Raw genomic sequence first — 23985 nt, 5'->3', positions numbered from 1 at the left:
GAGAAGGGGCCGAATGGGGACCTGATCGCGTGAGTTAGCCGAAGATTGATAACATAAGTTGAAGCCCTGTTTTCCAACGTTCTATAACACAGAGTAGGTTGGAAAAACATGTTTTGTTGTTGTTATAGAGGAGAATGCGTGAGGTTGTCGCTGTTTGTGTGTGACTGTGTGTGTGCCAAAAGTCGATACTTTTATTGTCCTCTATCAACAGAGTCGCTTGTGTTAATAGGATTTTCCATTGTTTTTCATATTAGAGAATTTTTCAATATGGATTCCAGTATGCTGATGGATAGGGGTTTTAATGCTTTAAAGTGGTAGTACAACAGATTTACAGAGTAAGTATAATAAGGATATAAGGATGAGAATACTATTTATAAAAATAAGGATAATAAGGATAAGAATACTATTTTATTAAATCTTTTCTGTATAGGGCTACTTGTAATATAAATAGAAATAGAAATCTCAGTACCCTTTTTTGAATTATTTTATCACAACATGTTTCAAGTTGACTTGAAAATCGCATAAATGTTGAAACATGTGACAAAATAATCCAAAAATGGGTACTGAGATTTTTATTTCCATTTATAAGAATACTATCCTATTATATTGAGCGTGCAATTTCTGTATATATTTCTTTATCTGGTCATTCTTACTTTCCTTGCCCTATAACCATAGGTAAGGAAAGTATGCTTTCCAAAGTATTGCTTTCAAAAAAAATTAAGGTACCCCAATTTCAAGTTTTCTATATGTTTCAAGGTCCCCTGAGTCCAAAAACATGATTTTTGGGTGTGGGTGTGTGTGTGTGTGTGTGTGTGTGTGTGTGTGTGTGTGTGTGTGGTGTGTGTGTGTGTGTGTGTGTGTGTGTGTGTGTGTGTGTGTGTGTGTGTGTGTGTGTGTGTGTGTGTGTGTGTGTGTGTGTGTGTGTGTGTGTGAGTATGTCTGTGAACACGATAGCTCCATTCCTAATCAACCGATTGACTTGAAATTTTAAACTTAAGGTCCTTATACCATGAGGATCCGACAATGAGAAATTCAATAAAGTTCAATTCAAAATGGCGGAAAAAATGGTGGATAATGACTAAAAAACCATGTTTTTCTAGGTTTTCTCGAAAACGGCTCAAACGATTTTCTTCAAATTTATACCATGGATAGATATTTATTAGCCCTATCAACTGACATGAGTCTCATTCCTGGGAAAATTGCAGTAGCTCCGTAATATTCTTGAGAAAAATGGCGGATTATTACTGAAAAACCATGTTTTTCACGATTTTCTCAAAAATGACTTGACCGATTTTCTTCAAATTCATACCATGGATAGCTATTTATAAGCCCTATCAACTGACATGAGTCTCATTCCTGGGAAGATTGCAGGAGCTCCGTAATATTCTTGAGAAAAATGGCGGATAATTACTATAAAACCATGTTTTTCACGATTTTCTCAAAAATGACTTGACCGATTTCTTTCAAATTCATACCCTGTTTAGTTATTTATCAGCTCTATCAACTGACATGAGTCTCCTTTCTGGGAAACTAATCAGGGGTCCACCCCATCCTTGAGAAATGGACTTTGTAACCTCCTTCTCGTGCATGAGGTAGGTAGGTAGGTATGTTTTCTTTTTTAATTGTGCGTCGACGTATATACAAGGTTTTTGGAAATGTGAGAATATTGGTACTGATGGGCACGTAACATAAAAATTATTGAAACCTTACCTCATAGAAATGGACACGGCCAGACATCTGTGTAATGCATGCCATGAATAATCCACTTGTCAGCTGATTGATTATGAATAACTCTATAGTCTAATTGATCCTTTCTTCGAAATAGATGATATATATAGTGATATCAGAGTATGGAGGAATTCCTTTTCTCTTCATATTTTCTTTAAAATGCAAAATTTCAAAAAACCTTGTGTATACATCGACGCGGAGTTGAAAGAGGAATATTCCTGTCAAATCTCATGTAATTCTATCAACGCGTTTGGCCGTAATCGCGTTACATACAGACAGACAAAAGCAAATCGAGTTAAAACATAAACCTCAATACGTTCGATCAATTAACTTGGCGTGAATTCACAATAGAGAACTATTATACTATTTTAATCATTGGTTGTTTGTGAAAATGGACCAACTTTGCACTTCGATTATCAACATCGATATCTAATCGAACCTATAATTGAACGAGCGTAAGCGAGTTCTTACTTTTGACTTACTGAAGGCCAAAGTAGTTGTCCCTCTATATGTTCTACGATAACTTGAGATAGAATTGATCAACCCCCTTAAAATTTCGAACAAGTAATCGTCGAACCTTTCTATAGGGCAAGTTAGTTGGACAACAAAATTGACTCTCTCCTTCGCCCTTTCTCAGGATATTGGAAATACATTGGAAGTGCATGAGGAAAAAAAATTGTTGCTATTCAGTCAGCGGCTTTCGCCATTCCTCTACTTTGGGAACTCTGTATGGAAATCATGCATTACATGACCACCTTCTCATTTAAAACACTGAATTTGGATTCATTTATGAGGGGCAAAGATGTTGAAGCGACAGAGTATTTTTCAAAAATGATTTTTCATTTCAAATAGCATCCTCAAAGGAACCTTCTGTCAATATTATTCTTGTAAAAGAAATATTCAGATTTTTCCATATTTCCACAAACTCTGTATAACTAAAAGTTGCGGGTTTCAAAGATTACAATACAACAGTTTTCGAGCGAGTTCTCCAATTCAGGGGCTCACTAGTATGAATAATAGTTGAAGGACTAAAATTCATTGAAATATCTCAATTATCGACGGAGCTAAACTTGATGGAGATTATTAGTATCCTCACTCCGAAACCGTCTCATATTAATTGAATGAGAAGGGTTGAAAATATTCACATATTTTGAACAGCTGTGCTAATAGTGAAGTTGTGTTTCTTTTCTGGCTCAAAATTTTGTAAAATTACTCAAAAATTTTAAATTTTTAGAGATTTGAGTGAAATATTTTTGTTTTTAATTAGTTTTAAAATATCAAAATTTTTAGTTTAGTTATTAGTTTTGAAGTGTAAATTGGACTTTTTAAAGTGAAAAGTGAAATCTAACCTCATTCTTTTTTGATACTTTTATTTGTAAAAAATTGGGAGAAGACAGTTTTGGGCCATGCCTGTTGTCTTCTCCCAATCATATTTTAATTATGATTTGTGATTGTAAATAAAATAGATAATATCCATCATATGAGGTTTTAAGTTTATAGATATGAATGCCAAGTAATAAGTAAATAACAATATCAAATCTTGGGCTTTCCATTTTGCCTGCAATGTGGGATTATTTTATCTTATTGGAAGAGCTGTTCCAAAACTAGAACTTATCACCAGTTGTCTCTGATAGCGTTCAATGTCTCATCAGCTCAACGTAGAACAATGAGATGGATCTCGAGCCCTATTCCAAGAATTTGTCAAATTGCTTAAAGCTTCGTAAGAGCTTGCTGGCATTTCAGTTCCAACATTCAATTCAATTCAATTCAATTCAATTTATTTCCACATGAAATTACAAATTTGTAAATATAGTTAAGTTACAATGAAACAATAAATATAAAGATAAATTACTTTACTATTTTATTTAAACTTGTAACATTATTGAAAAGTGGAATCCCCCAAGAAGACTATACATCTGTGAATGGGGGAGAGTTCCTATGAGCAAGAATATAACAAAAAGTAAATTAAGTTTGAAATAGTTATAAGCAAAATAATATACATTCATAATACTAAGTTAACCTAACATATATGTTAGTATGATAGAGTGCAATCTACAGACTATTGCACTTCCCTACCACTGTTTTTGTAACCATTTGTGAAGAGTGCTTAAATGGAAAGAAAGAGCTAAAAAAAAGAGCAAGAGGATTCAAGACTGTGACAATTTATTTATTAAATTGTAGAGATTTAAGAAGCATAGGAATGAAGTAAGCCCTCGGTTCCAGCCCAACCTATGCCAATCAACCATTTAAACAGCTTCCTCTTATACACCACATCGCTGCAGCTCTCAGCCTCCCTGATATCATTGGGCAAATTTCTATAGACGATTTGTGCTAGATAGTGAGGAGACCTAAGTTCTATTCCGTGATATAATTGAGGTGTTGAATATCCATGGTTATTTCTGTGTCGAGTTTGATAGTTATGTTGAATATTGCTGAGTAGTTCTATTTTGTGTTTCCTGATATATGTGAGAAGTGTTTTAATATACAGTTGTCTTAAATTGAGCACAGGGAAGTCCGAGAACAACAGCGACGTGGGATATCTGGGTTCTTTTTCAAGAATTTTTTTTATAATGGTGCGCTGGGTAACCGAGAGAGGCTCCAGGCTAGCAGATGACACCCCTCCCCAGACAATGATACCATACTGTAACACTGACTGTGCATAAGCATGGTATACTCTTTTACTTAATCTGGTATCAAGTACTTGGCTCAACTGAGATAGACCATACAGCATCCGTCGTAGCCTTTGCTTGACACACTGCATATGTGGTGCCCAACTCAGCTGATAGTCAAAAATGACCCCCAGATATTTATATTGATCCACTCTGTCAATTACCCCGCAAGCACATGATAAAGATCCAACATCCCCACATGAGTGCATTTTGATGCCAAGCTTTTTATATCTGTATCTTACCGTTTCTGTAAAAATGCAGATATAGTCAGCTGATTTAAAGTGAATTGCTCATGTTCGCGGCGCGTATATCTGTACGCACCTTAACATGAAAAGGACCAAAATATCTCTTACTAATTTACATGTTTCCAAGTGAATTTTCATAGTTTCCAGTACCTAGGTTGTGACAGGTGTAGAGATTTTGATTGTCAATTTAAATTATTGATAAGTCTCATCTATTTCAAACTATGTCATCTATGACAAACTACTAGTTAATAATTCGTTTTGAACTATTCTTGATGACACTGCAGTCTTATTCTTGAATAATAGTTATAAAAAAGGAGTGCTGCACACGTGAATTCTAGTTTTTGATAATATTATTCAAAGATCAGACTGTAGTGTCGTCAGAAATAATTAAAAGCGGATTGATAAGTGTTGTTTTGTTGGTGTCAAAAACTTGTTACAATAATCTACTTCTGAATTAGACTCCTGTAGAACTCTAGTCGGGATTCATGTTCATGTTCAAGTTAATATTCATGTCCATGTTCATTTTCATGTTCATGTTCAAAAGCTTCATGTGATCGGGACCATGACATGATCCTCAAACTAATTCAAGTGACATGGATTTCAAATTTGTTCCTTGTATCATACCTAACATCGGGCATCGAGCTTTGCTCGTTATTTATTTATTGATAAACAGAACACAATTCATCAAATTGATTGGAGAAGGACTAACTGGCAAAGCCCAAATCTGTTTTCCCCCGAATTTTGATTTATACACTATAAATGGTCCAAAAAGTAGGTTATGTTCCATACACTTGAATTCAGGCCAAATTTTCAGTCCAAATATTTGAAAATAGAAAAGTTCCAATTTCGATTGTTCACAAACCAAATTAAATAACAAAATGACACTCACTAATCACTCAAGAATGTAAAATAATGATTAAATTTGAATATTATGATATACCATGATATGTAATGTCAACACATAAGATTATTTTGATTGAGAAGCTGATTGATTACATAGCTGATCTCCCACACAAGCACACGCATCTTCCGTTATCGATAGACGACGAAATATCATCTGTTTCCCCAAGGATAAATAATTATCCTTTTCATTTCCTTCAGCGAGTTTTCCCAGGGATGAGACCTAGTGCAATCGAGTTTTTATATCATAAATCATGTTCCAAATTTCGTGAAAATAGTTAGAGCCGTTTTCGAGATCCGATTATCAAAAATTACCATTTAAATAACCAGATATGAAAATCACCAGATATATAAATATATACAGAAATTGCTCGCTTAATATAATAGGATGTATCACATCTATGGAATGGATCAACCAAGCCCATCTATCTCATCATCAGTCTAGAGGCTACTTTCCTGATAAGTCTGAACCCCATTCCTCTCAAACGTCTGAAGACTAATAACATGCTATGCAGTTACAATTAGTTCTCCAAGAATCAAAATCATTTATTATTCAAAAAATTAGTTCACAATACAGTACTGTACATATACAAACTGGTTCAATATGATCATTTTTTGCAGAACGTATAATTTGTTAACAATGAGAAGAAAAAGTCCCTGCAGAGGTTTAAAAACTTGAGAGCAGGAGGTAGTCGCTATGAATTCTTATCACCATAATACCAAAAAATGACAGGAAATATATAATACAGGCCGTCAGGCTCGCTTCGCTCGCCATATCCGTCTAGCAAGGGGGCTCCGCCCTCTGGACCCCCGACTGGGTCGTCAAAAAATGAGATCAACGGGCTCGATTCGCTCGCCTGCATTTCTCATTTGAGCATGCTTCATTCCATCAGAAAGTCAAAGTACTGAGATAACGCAGAAGAGCTAATAAAAACGTTGGAAAAACGCTGGTTTTGGGCGTATCTTAGATGAAATATTAAAGTCACCTCATTACAAAATTTTTAGACCCTAGCTAAACCTCTGTACCAAATTCGAAAATTTTTTGTCTATTACTTGATTAAAGAACTGAGAAAATCAAAAAACCGCTAATTTTGGGCGTATCTTTGGCGTTATTTCAAATTCCTTCACAACATTATTACACCCCAGCTGAGCTTCTGTAGTAAATTTGAACATGATCTGTTCATTTATTCTCTATAAAGCTGAGAAAGCGCAAAAAAACGCAGATTTTGGGCGTATCTTTGACGTTATTTCAAATTCCTTCTAACACAACATTATTTCACCCTAGCTGAGCTTCTGAATTTGAACATTTTTGTTCATTTGTTCTCGATAAAGCTGAGAAGACGCTAAAAAACGCTGGAAAACGCAGATTTTGGGCGTATCTTTGGAAATTTTTCCAAATCCGTTTTTAGTGCGCCTCTAAAGGGCCAACTCAACATACCTACCAAATTTGAACGTTTTTGGTTGGGTGGATTTTTAGTTCTGCGAGTGAGTGAGTGAGTCAGTCAGTGAGTGAGTGCCATTTCGCTTTTATATATATATATACATAATACCAATGACTAAAGGCTGAAATAACCCAGTTTTTCGGCATCAGAAACAATCCCTAAATATATCTAAAACAGTAGCCCTGAATCTAATTCAGATTCAACAATCATAAATTGGTCGAGAATATCAGATAATTACTGAATAAATAAGGAGATCAAAATATCAGATAATAACTATATCAGTCAATCTCTCATAAAATTGAATCTCTCCAGTAAATGGGAATTGTATTTTTTTAATATCTCTCGAATAGCTAAAAGACAGAAAGATTAAAATATATATGTGAATTGTATTCATTGTGAATTGTATTGTATTGAAATAAATAAATAAATATAAATTATGTCTAACTAGCTAGAATTCCTGCTCCGCAAGGGTCTAATTTAAAACTTGAAAGAATGAAAGCTTGACGCAATGAAATCTTGAAGTTGAAAATAGGCCTATCCTCGGTGAATTGAGAATCTATATTCAAAATTTCAATAATAGAATAGGATAGAAAAAACTTTCATTGAATAAATAAGCCTCAAAGAGGCTGCTTGACAAGGTACCATATAAATATACATATATCAGTGAACTTTATTTTTACTTAACAGTTAAATTTACTTATCAGTTTATTACACTGTTGAAATTACTTACAGAATTTACTTAACAGTTGAAATAATTATCATGATATTGATTAATTAATTGTTGGCTCAGCTCTCAAAAATCTCAAAAGTGTTATAATATTATAGTCAACCTGAACTTACATACAAAAAATAGAACAGAATGGATTACAACAAGACAATACATTAATGATTAATTACATTATGCTATATCCAAAGTGTTATTATTCAACCAAATCTTTGAATTTATTTTCAACAGGCGCATTTAAACAAACTCAGCACAATTATCGGGTAAATCATTGAAAGTTCTTGGTACAATGTACATTAATGTGTCTCTGGCTGAATTATTCGAAGTAAATGGTACAACATACCTCTCATTCCTTAAATCATATCGATTAACTTTCATAACTAAATATTTTTTGCTGAAGTAATTTTCTAAAATCAAAGTAAACAGAAATATACATTTTATATTCAAAACCTTGCAAAAGCTAATCTGTCCAGTAGTTCAGACGTGATGATTCGTCATTCGTGAATTTCCTATCACGTACGTGTAGAAGTCAATTCTCTCTATAATTTATTATTTTATAGATTAGAGAAGATATAGGAATTGTAAAAAAATATATTGATAGGAGAAGATTGAGAGATTACAACCGTTGAATGCACTATTTTTTCTATGACGTAATGATACGTCATTCGTGAATTTCCTATCCCGGTACGTGTTTAAGCCAGTTCTTTCCTCTATTATATAGTAAAGATTTTGTTCTAATAAATCAGATAAATCTCAACTGAAGAATATTATATTTAATAGTAGAGGTTGTGTTTCTATCCTCAGTGCTGCAAGCTCAATGTTAATGTTCGTTTTCTTTTTGGCAATAAATAAATTTGAATTTGAATGTCAAGATCAGTATTGAAAATAAAGGCTCATCGATAACAAAAGCTTGTAGAGCAATATTCTCGAACACACTCTCATATAGCACGTATCATACACACTCACACATATTCATGCACATATGGGCCTGTGTAAACAAAATAATTCAAGGGCATGCTTCAACAACAATGTACTGTGTTGCCAATGACAGGGCTATTGTGATACGAGACTGGCTGCAAAGTCAAAATAGAGCAGGGCCGTAATACCCACCTAAACTCTGATTGATATGATCAAAGAACATTTTAATAAGAGCGTCTCTACTGTGTGTCGTTCAATTAAACCTGGATTCGAAATCAAAATCAAATTCATTTCCACAAAAAAACCAATAGCATTAGCCATAAACTAAAACCAGAGAGTATTAGTACAACAAATAGTTTTTAACCTTCAAATTTAACACGTATGAAAATGATACACTCAAATAAATACACTCATTCTTTTGAATATCTATGATTCTCGAAATTGTTCCTACAGATCTTCTCTTTGTTATATTTGATGGCCTGATACCAGTTTCATAGTAACAAAAATAATCTTGTATAAGTTTTTTCTTGGGTTATCTCTGATCATTGCTCTTTTAACCGCAAAAATGTTCTGGTTATGGAGAATTATTTTAATTTAATTCATAATTTTCCCTTTTTATACGATACATATTTCTTTTTTTTTATAGAAATTTCACTTTTTTATCTTGTTGTTGCTGTGCTGTCTAGTTTTATCCTGCACAACTTCACTGTGAACATTGTTATACTTATATTTCAATAGTATACTTACATTCAACTGTATTTCATTCTATTTTTTTCATTCTTCTTATATTTTACTTTCTAGTTATTAAAGTTAATATATTACATAATTAAGCTAACGAATGGACTCATGTCTTGTGAGCTTTACATTCTCTTGTACTTTGATTTTTTACATTGAACATGTCAATTTGTTTATTTTTGTAATATTGTACAAGGAATGAATGAATTTGATTTGGTTTTCATATTGATTTACTTATGAAATTCTAAACTTAACTACATTAAAAAAAATAATTTCATCTAATATTCATGCAAAAGAGATAGGATTAAAGGTTTCCACCTCACAATGAACATTACATTCAAATATACTCTATACTAGCCGTCAGGCTCGCTTCGCTCGCCATATCCGTCTAGCCAGGGGGCTCCGCCCCCTGGACCACCGACTGGATCGTCCAAGAATGAGATCAACAGGCTCGCTTCGCTCGTCTGCATTTTTCCATTTGAGCATTTTTATCATATGTTAGGACAATCCAGTCGGGGGTCCAGACTAAACGTCTGGCTAAACGGATATGGCGAGCGAAGCGAGCCTGACAGCTAGTAATATAATATTCCCAGGATTGAAGTAGCAGTGCCCAATTAATTTTTTCTCGATAAATGCATTTAAATCTTCAACTTGGTGCCAACCTAACAAAGTCAACTCAACTTAATGCCAACCTGACAAAATTATTAATTTAGTTGCCAGTTAACAACTGTTTCGAAGAGATACTCTATCCAGATTATAGTTCTATAGTAACATATGATATGGAAATTTCAATTATAATTAAGAGATTGGGAGAAGAATAATATACATGCTAAAAGACGAACTTTAAACCCTTAAAAACAATCCTTAGAGTTAAAATATTGCCAAAAGATTTCTTAGTGCGCCTCTCAAGGGCCAACTGAACATACCTACCAAATTTGAACGTTTTTGGTCCGGTAGATTTTTAGTTCTGCGAGTGAGTGAGTGAGTGAGTCAGTCAGTCAGTCAGTGAGTGAGTGGGTGAGAGCCATTTCGCTTTTATATAATATAGATTTGGGAAGATTAATTCTAGATTACTCCAAAGACCTTAAAGATGCAGCGCTAGTGTCGTAATTGGCATTGAAATCGGCCATTGAGGGGGCAACCTATAAGATTATTACATACCAATGCTTTTGTAATCTATAATATTACAAATATATAGATATAATATCTCGTGCTAAAATATCCCAATTGCAGCCTTCAATTTCAAGTAAGAACTATCATTGGGAAGGCATAGGCATTGTGGGTCTATATCTTTTCAAGGTCTTTGGATTACTCTGCTTTGGCGGTTACCTCGCCAAATTCAATCTTTCATTTGTTGATCTTTTCCACTTGCTCAAACTCTGTCTCGTTTTCAACAGACTATGTCGATCCGCTGCTACTTAAAGACCTAAATAAGAGGAATAAATCCTCTTTTAAGGACCTTCAGCTAGTTTTCCAAAAGTTTTGACAAGAAGTACCATCATCACGGACCTATTAAATTCTAAATTTCATCAAAATCGTTAAAGCCGTTTTCGAGATCTGTCCGACATAAAAACATAACTTACATACATACAGAAATCGCTCGCTCAATAGAATAGGACAAGCGTAATATTTTCAAATGTGAAGCTTGATTGGAATAGATCGAGAACTTAGAATCGTATGAAACAGAGAAGTTAAAAAATGAATCATCTCATTGATAATGTAGAAGGGATTGATTTTGTCAATTTGAGGGCATGTTATTATTATACAGCTGTCTCACCCACTGTAATCCGACTCATTGATGGTTGTTGTTCACCAATAATCGACTAACCAAACCGTCAATTAAATCAATGAAGTAAAGTAACCGTCGATTAGATGAATCGAGTTAAGTAAACTTCGATTAAGTATAGGCTTTGTAATTGGAGCGTAATGGTTGAAAATGAATGGTTATTACACAAGGGCACTATGAAATTCTCATTGAGTTGGTCTTAGTTTGTGTAGCGGTACAATATTCAATACAAGATTCTCAAAGTCCAATTTACATTTCTCACGAGACTATACTTATCCCATGCAGCGCAAAGGGGAAATTGCTTTATTTGAATACTGTAAACAATTGAATTAATACATTCACAAAAAAAACCCATGACACTGGGGGTTACAATTACATTTTCCATAATTGGCATGATATCAGAGACTCTGGTGATAATAATATTATTGGAAGTGAATTAGTGTAACACTATCGAAAAATACTAAAATCAATAACTTTTCAATTGATCGATTAATTATTGAAATAGATTCATGAGAAATGTGATAAAAAAGACGATACATCTTGCTATGTCTACAAACATTTTGGTGAAGTAACAAAGTTGGTAAAAGTCGTATGCGTAGCCTACTTATATATCATGGAATCATTTATGATTACTAGCTTCAATATTTGTAATCTTTTATTTCCACACATCTATCCTATTTTGTTTTGTAAATTAACTTGAAAAGTATTCTTGTTTTATAAAATTGTATTCATTTTGAATTGTTCTCATGCCCATAATCATGAAACTGTAGCCTATCTTGTCTCGGCCAATGACAGAGCTCACTCAACCTTGACTGGTCAACACAACTAACGGCCAATCATAATATTAGACTTCACCTATTATGTACAATGTATATGATATATGCTGTATATGATATTCAGTTTACAAGAATGATAATGGTATGTCAAATGAAACAAGTTTCTGAAATTGTTTTTGAAATTAAGACTCATATCAGTGCTTTTAACAACATCAAGTCGTTCCTATTCAAAGAACCTCAGTGGATTGGTCTTGTTGCTAAGCCCACTTCCCTAGTAGAAAATGTAATTGAATTGAGATTGGAATAGGGTTTGGCGTTTTATTACAGTTGGTATCTTGTTGATAATAATAATAATAAATAGATCTATTTGAAAACGAGTAATCTCGTTTGAAGCAAGGAGTTTTTAATATTTCATCAAACTCATCATATTGAGTGATCGGATGATTTGTGGACAATGATTTATTATTGTCAATTGATAGTTTGAATGATAATATAATAGTGACCACCTGGGTTGGGGAACTCGCTTAAGAACTGTTGTATTGTAATCTTTGAAGCCCGCAACTTATACTTATACAGTGTTGATGAGAATTATGGAAACAGCTGAATATTTCTCTTATAAGAATAATTTTACAGTGGATTCCATTGGGGATCATATTTGAAATGAAAAAATACTATTCTAATATTACTCTGTCGCTTCAACATCTTTGACCCTCATTCATTTCTTTAAACGAGATGATGGTCAGGTAATACATTATTTCGATACAGAGTTCCAAGAGAAAATAAATACTCTTCAATGTTTCTTCCCATCACGAACTGCTTGTTAATGATCACTTTCAAATACTTATTACGACCATTGTATAAAATGTATTCTAGGTGCCTTGATTACGACGAAAATAAATGGCGAAAACCGCACATTGATATATTAGAACAGTCACTATAATACATTGGTGCATGCAATTTATATTGTAGTTCTGATTTTTTAATATATTATTTGGGTACATAAGAGAATTCCAGAACCAGTTTCTTCATGCAAAATTTTCTTGTGCTAGATACAGAGTGGCCCAAAAACCTCGTATTTTCGACTCATTTTCCAGTTTTCAGCTATTTCTGCCAAATCTCGAAATCGGACAGAAAAATTTGTTCTCGCCTTTTTTTAGATTATGGAATTCTGAATAGGCAGAAGAAGTATTGATAGACCGAGGGAGAGATGGACGCCGGAACAGGCTTGAAAAGCCTAATCCATGACGATGATGATGATGATGGAATTCTGAATAAAATGAGATCATTCGGAACTCTCTATCTCCAATGTGTACTGAGTTATGATTTTTCAAAAATGAGTGAAATTTCAAGAAAGAAATCAATTTTTATGATATTCAGTATCTGATCAACAATATATCCCGATCGTTACCATTTAGATGTATAATTCAAAATGCCTTTGAGCGTATTTTTGTGCTCTACAATCTGAATTCAGGTAGAGCGCTCTATCTCATATAGATTTCCAGGTACACTTGACAACAAAGCTCCTTGTATTGTGAAAAACACCTAATTTTCAGCTCCAACCATCATCAGCAACTACATTGTCCTCACATTGAAATTTCGCACAATGACATAAGTTCATGAGATTACATTCTATGAGAATCACCCGTTAGATGCACTTCATTTCAGTATTTCCTAAAGGAGAGGCGCACTTAAGGACACCTCAAGGATCAAAATTTCAAACACTTATAACTTCTGACACAATGCTCAGATTTCATCGTACTACGCTTTATTCTTCTCGGCTCGTCACGGCGGTTATATTGTTGATATAACACGTATTTTGTTTATGTAAAAGTTGGAAATAATGTTGTAAATTGACCAGCTGGAGTCATGAGTCAGCGCGTGTGATAGCTCCCAAATAGCCTCAGCTGATGTTATGATTGATTGAATGGATGGAAAACTGTAGCAATTGCATGCAATAAATTCTTCAGCTGACTAAGGGCCGGGTTCCGAGCTCGGGATTTGGTTAAGTTCTAGACCAGTGGTCGCCAAACAGTCGATCGCGAGCTACTGGTAGCTCGGGGTAGTTTTTGGTAGCCCACAGAAATACTCGTGCAAAAAAATGTCGTCCAGTTTTAATATAAACACTTTCCCAGTCTGAAGAAAATCAGTGACGAGAAAAATCCCCCAAAGCACCGCAGCAATAACCAAGAATACGTTACAATTCTTTCAGACTTGAGACAAAAGTTTGATCAACGATTTCAAGGTTTTAAAAGCATATCACTATGATACAATTCATCAACTCTCTTTTTGTAGAGATCTATGCAGAAAATTTTACAGCCTGTGTTGTAGAACATTTTGGTGGAGATCAGGCTTTAGTTGAAATGGAATTTGTTGATTTTCAAAATTATCTGTCTCCCAGATCACTTTCTAAAACTGGAAATATTTGGCCTCAAGTCCCCAAAGAAAAATATCCAAATACTATTCAAGTTGCATTGAGGTTGAAAGCTATGTTCAGCTCTAATTTATGTGTGAAGCATCTTTTTCAAGTATGAAATCCCTGAAAAATCGATATAGGAACAGACTGACTGATGAACATTTGGACAACTGCATCAGAATGGCGGCTACAACGTACACTCCAAACATCAAGAAAATACCTGATGACCAAAAAGAGCTCCATTGCTCTCATTGAAATATACATTTAAACTTTTGTTTTACTTTTTGCTATGAGATAAGTAGATTTCAACACTGGAAATGTATCTTTATAGCCAATAAAAGATACTTTCTTCAGTCCAATATTCCTTGGTAGCTTACTAGAAGTTTTATAAATGATATTCTAGCTCACAGGCTCATAGGTTTGGCGACCATTGTTCCAGACTTTGAACAGCTGGAGTCAGAAAATTGGCTTTACGGAACGGGGCGTAGTCTTAGTCATTGCCATAGTCACGTTTGAATTAAATTCGAAAAACTAGAAAATTGAACACAGAATAAAATGAAGAGAAAATAGTGTAAAGTTTCAGCTATTTTAAATTATTCAGGAATATTTGATTTCGTAAAGGAAAAACGTTCCCAATATATAAATAATGAAATAAAAACTGCGACTACTGTTATAAAAACTGCGACTACGCCCCGTTTTGGAAAGCCAAAAATAGGCAGTTTTCAGTTAAGTGTTCTAAGCTATTAGAAAATGGGATGGGGTGTTCCAGGATGACTTTCATTGAATGATTATGAATTTTTTTCATGGATAACTGAACGAGCGTTACCGAACACATTTGACTTACTGAAGGGCAAAGTCGGGTCGGTCTGTTTTCATTTTCTGCAATAACTGGATCAATCAGCTTCAAATTTTGTACACTTATTCTTCGAACCTTTCTACAGGTCAAGTTCGTTGGACAACAAAATTGACTCATTCCCTACTTCGTCCTTTTTCAGGATATGAAAATAACATTGAAAATGCATAAGAAAACAATTGTTAAAGAAAATAATTTTCTTTATCACGCGAGTAGTCGCGCCCGCGGCAAATTGCCGCACAATTGTAACTTCTGTATGTAGCTTGGGAATATTCGTTTTCCAAGGTTGGCAGCTCATGTAATCCTCGCTGTGACTGTCCTCTAGACAATCTTGAACAGTTTGAGTCCTTGAACAGTTTGAGGATGACAGAATGAACGTTGACTAATTTCAATGTATAGGTATTATCTTACTATTTTATATTCCATCTTCTGATTTAAACTTTCATTATCTTTTTATTCTATCTAGATGTCGAAAAATGAGTAAAATAAAAAAGGTATATCCCTTCCATTCATGAGTAGATTATTTTATTCCATAAAAAATGATAAATTCTAACAATAAATGTGCAGTGTGTATTTTTGGAATCTCCTCCATGTATTATGTTATAATATATTATTGAATAGTATATGATAACATAAAACACGTTGAGAAAGATTTAAAATTAATATAATTGAAAGAGCATTGTCAAAACCAACTGTTTCTAGTCTGGGGAGCCATAAGGGTTAGTGTGAGCAAAATGCTCACGCGCGACCACTGACGTTCTGCAAGTCCGTGCGTATTAAACACTACTCGCGTGTTAGTCTAGAACTTAGCTAAATCCCGAGCTCGTTAACCGGCCCTAAATGATAAATTATAACAATTGTTTCTTATACACTTTTAATGTTATTTTTATATCCTGAAAAAGGACGAAGTAGGGAATGAGTCAATTTTGTTGTCCAACGAACTTGACCTGTAGAAAGGTTCGAAGAATAAGTGTTCAAAATTTGAAGCTGATTGATCAAGTTATTGTAGAACATGCAAACAGACCGACCCGACTTTGCTCTTCAAAAAGTCAAAAGTGTTCGGTAACGCTCGTTCAGTTATCCATGAAAAAAATTGATAATCAATCAATGAAAGAGTCATCCTGGAACACCCCATTACATTTTTTTAAAACTTGGAACACTTAACTGAAAACTGACTACATTTTTTTGCGATGGGGGGGGGGCTGAAAAGCGATGTCTTTTCACGAATTCAGACTGTCACGTAGCGTAATGTTACGTCTGTAGCGATGTTACTAATTGTAAAATGTAAATACTTCCCAATCGTCATCTGAATATCAATCAAATATAAATACAAAAATACGATATTCTATTTTATAACAGATAAATTAAGAATAATGATAGAATGTAACATAAAAACTGTGAGTATAATAATTTGTTCTTACCTGAACCGTTATCCACATGACCCATCACTGATTGTTCGTGAAAGCTACGAAGATTTCCACTTTTAGACCGATTGTATTAATTCTAAACTATTCTACCTTCAAATTCTAGTGCGCTTAGGTTCATAACTATACTAATAGCAATTTTTCCGTACAAAATAACAAGGGCGGATTGGAGGTAGAAAATTTTTCAACTAAAAACATTGTAATCGAGAAAACATATCACATCAAAATCAAGTTTTTCACTTAGTAGAACAACTATAGGCCGTTTCATATTAATCTATTTATGGTCGCAAAAGTTCAGCAAAACATTACACGCTAGATTTCTCGGAATTTCGCTGGAGATTTATCTCGGAGTTTTCCAAAACTGTTCGAATCACTGTAAATATTTTCCTCATGAGTTTTCCATCAAATGCACCAGGTCTATCAATTTCGACGGTTGAAATTGATTTTTGTTGAAGCGGAATGAGTTTTCCACGTGATAATTAACTTTTCATGTTTCAGTCTAGCTCTAGGAGGGAAATTCGCTATTTTTTTCGAGGTCATGATACCAATCCAGGAAAAACAAGAAGCGGTTAATTATTTCTGTATTTTGTTGACATTTTCCGTAGCAGACAGGGGAGAATAGAATACTTTTTTAACAAGGTTGTCAATAATCGATGAGAAACGGAAAATTGCAATTGTTACAGTTCTTGTTTTGACACTTGAATGTCAATTAATACTCAATTATTCCTTCCCGAAGCTACCAAACAATTCTGCGCAGTTTTGTTGAAACATAATACCATCTCTTTCTATCTTTCATCAAATTCTCCATTTGATGTTAAATAAAAAGATAGAAACAGAGAACCGCAAGGTAGAGAGCTCAAATTGCGTGATGTAACCAAGGTCAGTATATAAATAAGAAAGGGTACCTAGAGTTTCATTTTTATTGCAGTAAAAAAACATCAAAGGTAGCCCTATAATTCGAAACAAATTGAATACTCCTATTATGCATATACTAGCTAGATAATATACAGAGTAGTACACTGTATTTATATACAGTGTCTAACGAAAGGTATATCAGCCAAAGACCATAGATTCTATACATTGCAACAAAAACTGTCCAGAAGAATTTTCTTATATTGACCTAAGTTTTCGAGATTCATCGATTATTTCAATATTTTTGAAAAAAGACAATAGCTAGAAAACTCAGTTAAAAACTGATATAAAGGATATGGTTGGAAAGCGGAAGAAATTTTCATCAAAACTAATTTAATTTGTTCCTTTTATTGACGTTTTTGAACTTTTTATGAGCGCTCAGAGATGAACCTACATTCGTCAAGTTCAAAGCCAAATTTCGAACAATTTTTAAAAAATTTACTGCACAGTTTTTGTTGCAAATTTCATGTAGAATACATCGGCTGTTACACCTTTTGTGTGACACTCTGTATAATTATACAGTGTGGACGCTTCAACTGCAGCGATGTATATGAGAAAGGGCAGAGAATGAATGGTTGATTTTAGCTTGGTCATCTTACATTAGAATAGTCATAAATTCATACAAAATTTATAAATTATTATTCGAAACAGAGAAAAATGAAAAATGTGAAAGAATGTTCTTACTATTGTTATTGTCCTGCTCGTGCGAGATATATTCTCCACAATAAACGATTCCATGAATGTTGAGTGATGTTTTTGAATATCGAATCACGATTCTGAATCTGCTTGTCAACTGCATTTAAGAAATTTAGTCTAAATAATTTTGACCTTATTTAAACTTGCCGAATCACGATTCTAAATCTACTTGTAAACTGCATTTTTGAGAAATTCAGTCTAAATAATTTTGACCTTATTTAAACTTGCCGATTGTTTTTTTGACTATCGAATCCAAAGACCTTAAAGAGATATAGACCCACAATGCCTATGCCTTCCCAATGATAATTCTTACTTGAAATTGAAGGCCGCCATTGGGGTATTTTAGCACGAGATATTATATATTATTTATTTGTAATACTATAGATCACAAAGGCATTGGTGGCATTGGTATGTAATAATCTTATGGATTGCCCCCTCAATGGCGGATTTCAATTCCAAGTACGACACTAGCGCTGCATGTTAGTCTATACATCTTTAAGGTCTTTGATCGAATCACGGTTCTGTATCTACTTGTCAACTGCATTAAAGAAATTTAGTCCAAATCATTTTGATCTTATTACAAGCTCCATTGATTCACTTTATTTATTACTAACAACCCATTTTATCAGCCACATTCAAAACCTTTTTTTTAGACAGAAAAATTTCAAGAATTTGATTATTCTAGGTCATTTCGATAAAAAATTTGTTAATTTCAGGTCAGACTCTTAAAATTTTAAACTCGGCATTGGAGCATTTCCAGACAACAATTTTCAGTGGCGTTGAACGCAAGCATCATCTCCAGATGTACAAGAGTTATTCCAATTAATCAATAAGGCCGGAATTAATGATTAAGTCAACTTGCTCTACACTAACCTGCTTCATGATTCATTCACAACATTACTATTTTGAAGCGGGGTATAAATAATATAATATTGTGTTTAATTATTGATGATGAAAACAACAAGAATATTCGACATCTTTAAAAAATTCTAGATGACGGTCATCATTGACAGAAATTGTAAGAGGTATCTGATTGATTTTACCAACAAAGTGTTTAGTAAAAACCAAAATATAATATTCGAGAGAATCGTCTCATTTGTAATACTCTTTCCATCCTATATTATTAAACGAGCAATTTCTGTTTATATGGTTATATGATTATCTAGTTATCTTGTTATGTATGTCCAACGGATCTCGAAAACGGCTCTAACGATTTTCACAAAATTTGGAACATAGTAGGTTTATGATATAAGAATTCGGTTCCACTAGGTCTCATCCCTGGGAAAACTCGCTGAAGGACATGAAAAGGATAATTCATCCTTGGAAAAACAGCTGAGATTTTCGACGTTTTTGGATATGAAAAGGAGTGAGCAAGTGCGTCTGTGGAAAACCATAATATCTCATCCCCGAAATTCACAAGCTGACGTATAGCCAAACAGTAAAATACAAACACGACCTAAACGATGAAAAAACCTTGAGGATTTGAAAGGTGGAATTAATTATTATTAAACAAAAATAATAATCATATTCAAAATAAAAACATATTTTCGTGATGTTTCCAAATTCATCAAATAGTTAAATTCGCCTTTTAATTCTTCAACACTTAAACTTTTTTTAGCAGATGCAGACAGCTGTTGATTGGCCTTCGCATGAGTAGTATTTTGTTTTTAAAGTGATGATACATAGTATTAGCAATGACTATTTTCAGTGTTCATAGTGTATGAATAACATTTATATTTGGATAGTAGAATTAGAAGTAATTCTCAAGTTAGTGAAAACTTCATCATATGGTTGTGAATGTTGGGCTGAATTTGGACTCTAAAAAGTCCAAAATAGTAACTTGATGCTATTAGTGGGCTAATGAATATTAGGATGAATGGTAAACTAACAAATATTGTAGCAAACATAGTATATCAATATCGGGGCACCGAGCCTCACTCGTTATTTTTATTTGTTGATTCAGAACTCAATTCTCTAAAATGATCGTGTTTATATTTCACAGCTGGCTATATTGTCATCTTATGAATTTCGGCGATGCGATATTTTGATTTTTCACATACTCACTCGCTCACTCACTTTTTTTCTATTCACAGCTGTTTCAGCCAAGGATGAATTATCCTTTTAATGTCGTTCAGCGAGTTTTCTCAAGGATGAGACCTAGTGCAATCGACTTTTTATATCATAAACCTACTATGTTCCAAATTCCGTGAAAATCGTTAGAGCCATTTTCGAGATCCGTTGAACATAAATAACCAGATATGAATATATAAAAATACAGAAATTGCTCGCTTGATATGATAGGATTTCATAAACTATAAATATATATTACAATTTCCTCTTTCGTTATAAAATTTGTATGCTTTTGTACTCCAGAGCGAAGCTCGGTCCCCCGATATATTGTAATAAACCTTTCATATGTTGACTTCTGATGAGAAATCTATCTGGAAAAAGTAGCCTACATTCCATGATGTGATAGTCTGATACATCGGATCAATTAATGTGATACTAAAACACTGGGTTGTTGTCCAAATATCACTTATTTATTTTAAAAAATCACAAACATGTTTCAATGGTGTCATCTTCAGTGTGAGAAATTGAAAACTTTAAACTTCCAAGTTTGAAGTTGACACCATTGGTGTTGGAACATGTTTGTGATTTTTAAAAATAAATAAGTGATATTTGGACAACAACTTAGTGTCTTTATTGTGGATTGATATTTCACAATATCTCACCATCAACAGTAGCTAATGTGATACTACTATGAACATTAGCAGTAGAACCGTATCGAAGAAAATGCGCTCTGATGATGCTTAAAATGAGTGTGAGACTTCTACTTGGGTAGTTTCAGGTTTTTAAATATCCATGTTCTAGTACTAGTAGTTCTGTGAACAGTAGACCTCACGCAGTATTTCTCATCCACAAGTACCTGATTGAAACTATAGACCTTATGGAAGTACAGCAATATACTGGCTTCTCCACACATCTGTGTAATCACTCTTGTCAGCTGATTTATGATGAATAATTCCATAGTCTAATTTTTACTCTAATATTGGCGTATGAAGGAGGCTCCTTTTTCCTTTTATATTATCCTTGAAATGCAAAAATTCCAAAAACCTTTAATTAAAAAAGGAACATACCTGTCAATTTTCATGAAAATATATTACCGCATTTCGCCGTAAATGCGCAACATATAAACATACAAACATTTAAACATTAAGAGAAATGCCAAACCGTCGACTTGAATCTTAGACCTCACTTCGCTCGGTCAACGAGATTAAGAAGAGGAAAAGTGGTTAGAAATAGGAAGATTCAGCTCACTGGAACTTAAAAAAGTAAAGAGAGATTGAGAAAACTGAAATATTATTATTTCATAAGCTGTAGGTTTTTGACCAACCTAGGGCTCCAAGAAACTCCCTATTTATAACCACTTTTTCTTTTCTTGGTAATGTGATACTACTATGAACATTAGCAGTGGAACCGTATCAAAGAAAATGCGATCTGATGATGCTTAAAACGAGTGTGAGACTTCTACTTGGGTAGTTTCAGGTTTTTAAATATTTATGTTCTAGTACGAGATTTAGAAGAGAAAGAGTGGTTAGAAATAGGTAGATTTAGCTCACTGGAAATTGAAAAAGTGAAGAGAGATTGAGAAAACCGAAATATTATATTTCATAAGCTGTAGTTTTTTGACCAACCTAGGGCTTCAAAAATCAATAAGCGACTTGTAATTTGTAGCCCGTATAGATAACGACTAGAATATCAATGAGAGTAGACTCCTCCACTTGGCAAACTATCCAGGTCATTAACCACTCTTTTTAAGAGTGAGAGGAGCATCGATTCGAATTTAATGTGGATAAAAAATCAGGGGGAGATAATGTGAATGAACAAGCAATCATTATAAGTGTGACCTTTCAATTCATAGCTTAGGTCCACCTCACATGATTTCAAAATTTCTCAATGATATTCATCATGAATGAATTTTCTACCATGAATCCCACCTCACATGACTTCAAAATTTCTCAATGATATTCATCATGAATGAATTTTCTACCATGAATGTGTAGTTTGAATCTATTACTGCAGAGCCTCTGCACCACCTCAACATAATGATTGAACTCTAACCTAACAATTGCCAGGAGGTAACCCTCCTAGCCAATTACAAAATTTGAGTCTCAGATTGACTTGAACTCGTGCTTTGCTTTACACAGACATCTTAAGCAACATCTCTCCTAGCAAAATAACGGAAATTATCGGGAAATATGTCATCCACACTCTCACACCAGATCTAAAGTCAAGATAAAGGTTAGACTCCCACGGACCATGCAGGGAGTCCCCTCCTCCCCATTACTATTAAATGAATTTCACAAATAATGAATGATAATCAACTCCCGTAACTTTATGAATTGTGGAGCTTGAGGATTCGAAACTAAACAGCTCTATAACTAGTTGTTGTAACCTTGAAAATTGCTACAATGTTTTTCCTCCAACAAAAATCAAAGTCACCCAGACATCACTACTCAGTTACTCATACTCACCTTCGTAGTACTTGATAAACCTGGTTCATTCTAGTCGTAGATTATCAGAAATAGTAGAAATAGAATAGTAAGAGTATTATCACAGATTTCATAGAAGATAAATATTATTTTGTACAGTTGAAACGATATAAAGTTGCATGATAGTTTCAGAAGAGATTTGTATTTTAATTAGAGGGTTTCTCGCACACCTAAACTGAAACCTGAAGTGAACACTTTAACTCGATGAATGGGAACTTTTGATCGATGCAGTTAAAACAAAATAATACTGAAAAATAAATGTTTGAAACAAACGAATTTTGTTTGAGGCGTTGGGTGGGTGGAATGTGACAATGGCTAAGCACCCGTACTGTGAACTTGTGTCACGATTGTTGGCTGTAACCAGCTGACAAGCCTAGATGCATGCTTGTGAGTGACAACACACGATGGTGTTGTGGGGCAGAACGGACGAGCGGATGCCTCCTGACTGACACTCACACCGTGAGCGTGACTGACTGAAGTTGTAGCTTTGGCCCGCGAGCTGCGCTTTGATCAATATAGGGGAAAACTGCGATGACGTCATAGCAGGCGTTTGCCGCCACATCTGGTGGTGAAAAGTGAAACCAGTCTGCCACCACCGGCCGGTCAGGAGAATAAAAATATCGCATCCCCGAAAATCATAAGCGGACTTATAGCTTAACTGTATGAAGCTATATATAGGTCCACTTTATAATGGCAGTGTTTCATTAGCAATGGTATTGCTATCCTTGTATTTCATTCAACAAAGCGGATAGCGCTATCTCTTTCTCGCTCTGTTGCCAGACGTCTTTTAGCAATGTAATTAATAATCAATAAATCAAATCAAATCAAAATCGTTTATTTATCCTTAATAATAATAACATCAACAGAGAATCAGAAACATAGAAATAGAATTACATTAGAATGATGTATTACAGTATAAAATTAAATTATACAATGAATATAAGGAAGGTCCCCGCAAGGTTAAAGAACCTGTGCGCAGGGGCCGAGTGTAAAAATCTAGATATTTTAAATTTCAGGATAAAAGATAAACTAATTAATAAAAAATATTAAACTAATTACAGTGAAAGGAAAAATAATAACTGATAGAAAAATATTAAACTTCTTAAACTTGGAAAAAAAGTTACTTAACTTAAAAAGAAAAAAGAGAGGAAAAGGAAGAAGGAAAAGAGAGAACAGAAAGGACAGGAAAGAAAGAAGAGGGATACCTAATA

General features: G+C 34.0%; 1 protein-coding gene across 1 annotated transcript in view; it reads right to left on the bottom strand.

Moving 5' to 3' along the window:
* LOC111055574 (protein unc-13 homolog B) overlaps nt 1-23249 on the bottom strand; it is a 785525-nt gene extending 762276 nt beyond the window's left edge. Inside the window, exons 1-2 of the mRNA XM_039435489.1 lie at nt 22757-23249; nt 16611-16986 (exon numbers count right to left, since the gene is read on the bottom strand). The gene's annotated coding sequence lies outside the window, so the exon portion shown is untranslated. The remainder of the gene's footprint in view (nt 1-16610; nt 16987-22756) is intronic.
* Between the last annotated feature and the right edge of the window lie 736 nt (nt 23250-23985).

Source organism: Nilaparvata lugens, chromosome 9 (assembly GCF_014356525.2).
Source record: "Nilaparvata lugens isolate BPH chromosome 9, ASM1435652v1, whole genome shotgun sequence".
Taxonomy (NCBI): Eukaryota; Metazoa; Arthropoda; class Insecta; order Hemiptera; family Delphacidae; genus Nilaparvata; species Nilaparvata lugens.
The sequence above is the reverse complement of the archived record's forward strand: the minus strand, read 5'-3'. Positions and strand labels throughout refer to the sequence as shown.